This window comes from Pinus tabuliformis, chromosome Q (genome assembly GCF_031772625.1).
Source record: "Pinus tabuliformis cultivar Carrire ecotype Pingquan chromosome Q, CPIR1, whole genome shotgun sequence".
Lineage (NCBI taxonomy): Eukaryota > Viridiplantae > Streptophyta > Pinopsida > Pinales > Pinaceae > Pinus > Pinus tabuliformis.
Genome location: NC_142296.1, coordinates 865566630 through 865572850, shown reverse-complemented (window position 1 = coordinate 865572850; position 6221 = coordinate 865566630).

Genomic DNA, 6221 nt, shown 5'->3' with positions numbered 1-6221 from the left:
GCGTACGTCTCATAAAATATGTTTTAGCTACTTCTATTTACTGTTGCAGTGTTCTAGGTTTTGGTTTGGGTTCTGGTACTGTTACTGTATTCTGGTTACATCATTTAGTGTAGTAATTGTTTGATTCAATTTTGGTTAGTGCAGGGGAGATTGATTGATGCAGATATATTTTGATTGATGCTATTGATGGATCCAGTCTAAAAATTTATGAAACGTGGTCCCTGGAAGAAAAGAGAAGGTTGTAGCCTTCTGTAGGTCAGCAGCTACATACTAGTACATTAGCTAGTACAAGAGCTAAGGGGGTTGTAGCTCCCTTCCAGGAGCAATTGGAGAACGAGAGAAGGTTGTAGCCTTCTACAGGTAGAAGCTTGCGTATTGGTATAAGACTGCGCCGGTACAGAAATATTGTAAAAATAAGTTTCTTATTAAAAGAAGATAGAGACGAATTGCAGCAGGTGGTTTTCACCCACATTGGGTTTCCACCTTATATCTTGTGTTCTTGTGTGTGATTGTCTGCTATGTTTTTACTGTACCTGTTACTGCTTATATGGTTCTGATACACATATTAAAGATCAACTAACTAAATAATAAGTTTACAAGGTATACGCTGGTTGCTCTAAACATAGTTGCATATATACGCAAGTTGCATTAACAGAAGTAGCGTATATAAATATGTTAATGGAAATGCAATATTGTTCAGTTGCTAATACTGATTCACTCCCCCCCGCCCTCCTCTCAGTATTATTTCCAACAATTGGTATCAGAGCAGGTCCTTTAGAAGAAGCTTGATTGCTTGAAGGAAGATCTATCATCATGAGCGTTATAGACATTTTTGTGCCTTACAACATTGAGCATGAAATGTCCATAATCCAAGGGATCCAAAGTCCCTAAAAGAGTTTTTCCTACCCCTAAAGGAACAAGGTCAACCAATGACAGCTTCTCCCAGAAGTTCTCCACCAAAAAAAACTCAAAAACAGTTAATTTAGGATCAATTCAGAAGCTCTTCTAGCTACCTGCGTTGCAGTGCACCGCAGTACACTAGCTGGGTGCGTTGCAACACACCTAAAAGCACTACCAGGGTGTGCTGAGTGGAAATGACAAATGGAAAACTCATTCAACGAGGTGGAAAGACCCTGGAAGCTTCCAGAATCTTCTCCAATGACACTTGCCTCAATGAATTCGACTAGTGATGAGTAAGAGGCTCTCAACCTCCAAGTGGAAGCAAGAACTGACAGAGAGAAGCCACAAGTCAAAACATAAGCTGACTCATCCTCTCTGCTTACATCTATATATGGATCTCTCACCCAGAGGTTCAGGAGGCTGGAATTTTGTACTTTGCAGAGAATTGCTGTTGGTTTGAGATTGAGATTAGTACATTAGGTGATTTATGCTTTGTTGGAGGAGAGGAAGGGATTCCTTTGCTGGGAGGTAAATGCTGGATCAGAACTCACTTGGTTGTATCTCCTCTTGGACTTTCTTATTCTATCAATAAACTATTTGATTTTCTCCTACATGCTATGTACCAATGATGTTTTGTTATGCTTACATGTTTAGCTTAATCTGATCTTGAGCTTTTTATGAATGTATATCTGTATCTTTGTGTAGTTTCTCTCTCTTGTGATCTTGCAGGAATTCGGTGAAGCTGGGCTGGTGAAGGAGCAAGAAGATGGGAGCTACTGAAGATAGGAGTGATTTGGATCGACAAACTAGCGGAAGACACAGGTTAGTTACATCCTTCTTCTTCATTTACATTTTATAAAGAAGAATACTCAATTAGTTTACCTTGTTTGTTGCTAAGGCACTATCACACCTTAGAGTGGGATAGGGGCATTCCGAATGGATACTTTTCCCAACAACAAATTGGCGACTCCGCTGGGGATCGTATCTTGTTAGTTTATTTGTGTTTCTATTGTTGTTCTTCTCATAAACTCAGGAGTGCCGAATCGAAATGCATTTGCCATTTTCAAATGCAAAGTAGAGATCTGCCACTCTAGTCCACTCACTGGACCTATTTTTATGATCTGAACATCTGATCCACAAGTGCTCTAACAGCCCTTTGTGATAGATCTTAGTCCTCCTTTAAATCATCCTCCTAATTGTACCTAATTGATAGCTTTTATCCGGCCAAAAACTGTAAATTAAACTGCAAACCGTGACCCAGAACCCAGAGACAATTCTCGTTTCTGCTTTAGCGCAGACTCTATGAAGAGGTTCTGCATTTCAATGCAGGTCCCGTTGTTACACAGTAATTTGTCACCATCCCTATTACTCCTCTTGTCGTACCTTGGAGGACTCATCCCGGGAGTTATAAGAAGTGACAAAGTCTAAAAACACTTGCATTATGTTCCCCTGAGTATGTACTTCATGTTCCCTGAAGACACCTCCTACAGATTATCCCTGAAAAGTGCTCTTTTTCCATTGGCGCAAGTCCACAGTATCTTACCCGCGCCAATCATGGAGATCCTCAAAAGAGGGCGCGACCATTGGCGCTCTGTCTTAGAGCAGCAGTCGCGCCAACCAAGTTTGGTCATGCTTTTTGCCTTAACGCATGTCCGACTGTTGTTTCCTTCATTACATGGAGCTTTTTTGAGGATAAAAAATCAGTCTTATGTCGAGCTCTATCCTATCTCCATCTTTAATGGCTTTTGGGGATAATGTTAATCCACAATAGGTGTCCCGGTTCATCGTATCCTCCTCCCTTCTTCATCTATATAAGCTTGTCCCTATGCATTTGACAAGCTAGTGATAATGGTTAGTCATGGAGTGCTAGATGTTGAGTTCTTGAGTTCTTGGAGGAATGCTAGTGAGTGCTAGAGAGGTTATGCTACCGGAGAGGAGATGCATTGCAAGACACATATAGTTACTCGCCCAGCCAGGAGAGGGTCAACGTCAGAACAATGGTTGTAACTTTTCCTGTTTATTATTAATTGATGAGCGACTGCTATTATAGTTCCAATCTCATTGTCTATTATGGTGATGTGTTGATTTATTTCCTTTCTGACTGAAATATAGTTGTGCCTTGGTAGACTTTATGTTGGTATCTGTCTCTTCCTTTGCATGTGCAGGTGTTCGTTTATGATCTGCTGGAGCGAGGGAGCGGGGGATATCAACTCTGCTTCAATCATAGCGTTGGATCCCAGGTTGGTATTCTTAATTCACCTTTGATGCATAACTAGGAACTTGCGTAGCAGCGTGGTTTGATTGTGGCTAGTTCTGTTTTAGGCTAGTGGGATCGCCTCTGTCCGCAGAGGGGATTTACCTATCCAACAATTTGGCGACTCCACTAGGGAGGAGCTATTTGATTTTTGTTCTGCATGTTAATTTTCTTCTGCTTGCTTGAGTGAATGAGCTTCCTGAGTCAGTTTTGAGGTTATTCTTTACTGTTTGACCCATCTGAGCACTGTCAACCCGACCTGAGGTCGTATCATTTATTTTTCTAACCGGCAAGCTTAATTGGCGCGGTTATTACTCTGACAGTCGCGCCAGTTGGCGCATGTTGCTCAAAAGCAACTCGCACCAATCCTGTGGTAGCGCAAGTTGCAGGCTGACAGTCGCGCCAGCCCTGTAAATTTTGCCTGTGTGTGGGTGGAAAGCTCTTTCAGTCTCTTTTTATATCTCTTACAGCCTCTGGAAGTGTGTCGAACCTCTGCTTGACTGGTCTTAGCCTTTATCCTTCAGCTGTTTGCTTATTTCTATTGCTTTTCATCTCAGCCCTAGGACATCTAGTGACTTTGCATGTCTAGCCTTCTGTGGGAAGTTTCGGTCTCTTGATTATCCAGTCAGCTTGTTGGTTGTGTTCTACACCTATCCAGTGATTTGTTAAAGCTTGATCTTGTATACTCTGAGTGCTTCACTTCTAGCCTCTTTGGATTTCACTTGACTTCATTCGAACTTAGATTACATGGTTCAGTGAAAGTCTTTGTGTTTTTCCTTGCTTGCATGGTTCATTTTGGTGTTCCAGAATTGGTTCTATTTCATTGACTGAACTTGGATTGTGCATATCTCTTAAAATTTGTTTAAATGCATCATGCCATCTTAAAGGAAAGAAAAACAAAAAATCTCTTGCATCATAGTAGTTAGCGTTTGTTGCTATTAAAAAGAAAAAGAAAAAATTTCGTTTCTTGTTATTAGCTACATTAGGATCTTTGTTGTTTGTTGAGTGATCATTTCGTTTGTGAAAAGATCTCAACCCTCCTGTAGATAGAATTCATCGAATCAAATGATATAATTTTGGCATATAGTTTGCATTTAAGAAGTTTTTGAGGTATCACATACGGTAGGACCAAAAAACTGAAACATAATCAAAGATAAACTTTAAAATGAACTCAATGAACATAACAACGCATTGGAACATAACGCAAATACTCTAGAGGTCTAGGTTAGAGATGTGTTCCGGCGTCTTTAAACCTGGTAGTTTATCGTCGAGTGGTTGGGTGATTCCTCCACGGTGAAACGATAGGTGCCAATACGGACTGTGCTCCCACGTACCATCGCGTATATATTGGGAGACCCCTATAGGAATAAAGCCTTTATCCATAGGAAGCCATGTCAGCTGCCCTACGATTCGCAATGCAGTGAACACAGCATTCACGAAGATCGACCACCCGTACCCTAAAAAGTATTCTGTGGTTTTGCGAAAAGTTTGGCACACCCTCTACCTAGAATTCCAGAGCAGTCACTTTAGATCCTTTTCGGACTCCCTAAACGAAAAGGTGCCTGTGAGCGTCTTGTCACTTCGTGCTAATTAAATATTCAAAGGAGACTAGAGTCATCTTTTATCCTTTTCTTGACTCTTAAAAAATGAAAAGGTTAAGTTCAGTGTCTTAAAATTTATTGGCCACGATAACATTTACCCAATTAGATTTTGTTTGCGTTAGCTTGAGTAGGGTTATTTCTCGTTCAATGGCCGCCTTCTCGACGCCCACCGGCCAAGGTGTTCCTCCTGATGGGAACCCTCGTCCATTCCCTTCTGTTGGAAATGTCAGTGTTCAGTATATCGCAACATTGTCTTTGCCTGGGTTGACCATTGGTTTACCCGTATGGTTGTTTTCAAACTCGGTGGTCTCAAGTGTGATGACTCCTATTCCGCCACCACCTCCTCCACCCGAACAACACCATGTTGATTCTAAGGTGGACCCCTTCCCTTCTTCGCCCGTTGCTGCGTCCTCATCTTCTACTTCGCCTGGTGAAATCCTGGATTTCAGTAACCAGGTGGCTAAGAAGAAGAAGAAGAAGACCAAGAAGAAGAAGTCTCCTAAGGGAAAGGTCGTATATACCACGAGACTATCTGAAGTGGAACCACCTTCTGCTCCTCCACGGAAGGCTAAGTCTCCTTGTCGATTATGCAAGGAGGACCATTTTCTTTCTGATTGTCCTGGTATTCCCAGGATCCTAGATATATGGTCCCGTGACCCGACTCGCCCCTTGTCGTCGCAGATCGACGATACCTTACTAGTTGGTAAGAGAAAAGGGAAGGTTCGTTTCCCTTGTCGATTTTGTGAAGGTAATCATCTCCTTCGCCTTTGTCCACTTATGGATGAAGCTTCCCGTCTTTTGGCAAGTCTGTCGGCTCCCTTACCCCAACTACCCACTGGATATCAGCGTCTTTTTACAACTGCAGATCATCTCTCCACTAACCAAGTGATCAAACATGATTCCTCTTTGGTCCAGCTTTTTCTTCCTGAACCTACCTATGCTCCGCCTGCTCCAGACCAGTCCCTGGTCGGAACGAGTGTTGATTTATATTCATCATCTACGCACCACTCTATCATCAAAGATGAACCACCTGAGTCCAAACCAAACGAAAGTCCACAGTTCCAGATTGCAGTTGACCCGGTCTTTCAAAAGGTCCAGCTTACAAGTGACCCGGTTTTTCCTACAGAAGTTCCATCCTTAAATGATCTTACACCTGAATCCAAACCAGACAAAAGTCAAAAGGTCCGGCTTACAAGTGACCCGATTTTGCCTTCAGAACTTCCAGCCTTAGATGATCTTACATCTGAATCCAAACCAGACAAAAGTCGAAAGGTCTGGCTTACAAGTGACCCGGTTTCGCCTTCAGAAGTTACCTCCTCAGATGATGTTATCACTGCCAAGAATGAAGATCCCACTGTCCAAATTCTATTCATCAACATAGACTCTAATGATCAAGTGAGCATCCCTCTCATTCCTTCGCAACAGGAAGAAAGTCCATCAGAATCATATCTGGCTGTCTATCCAGT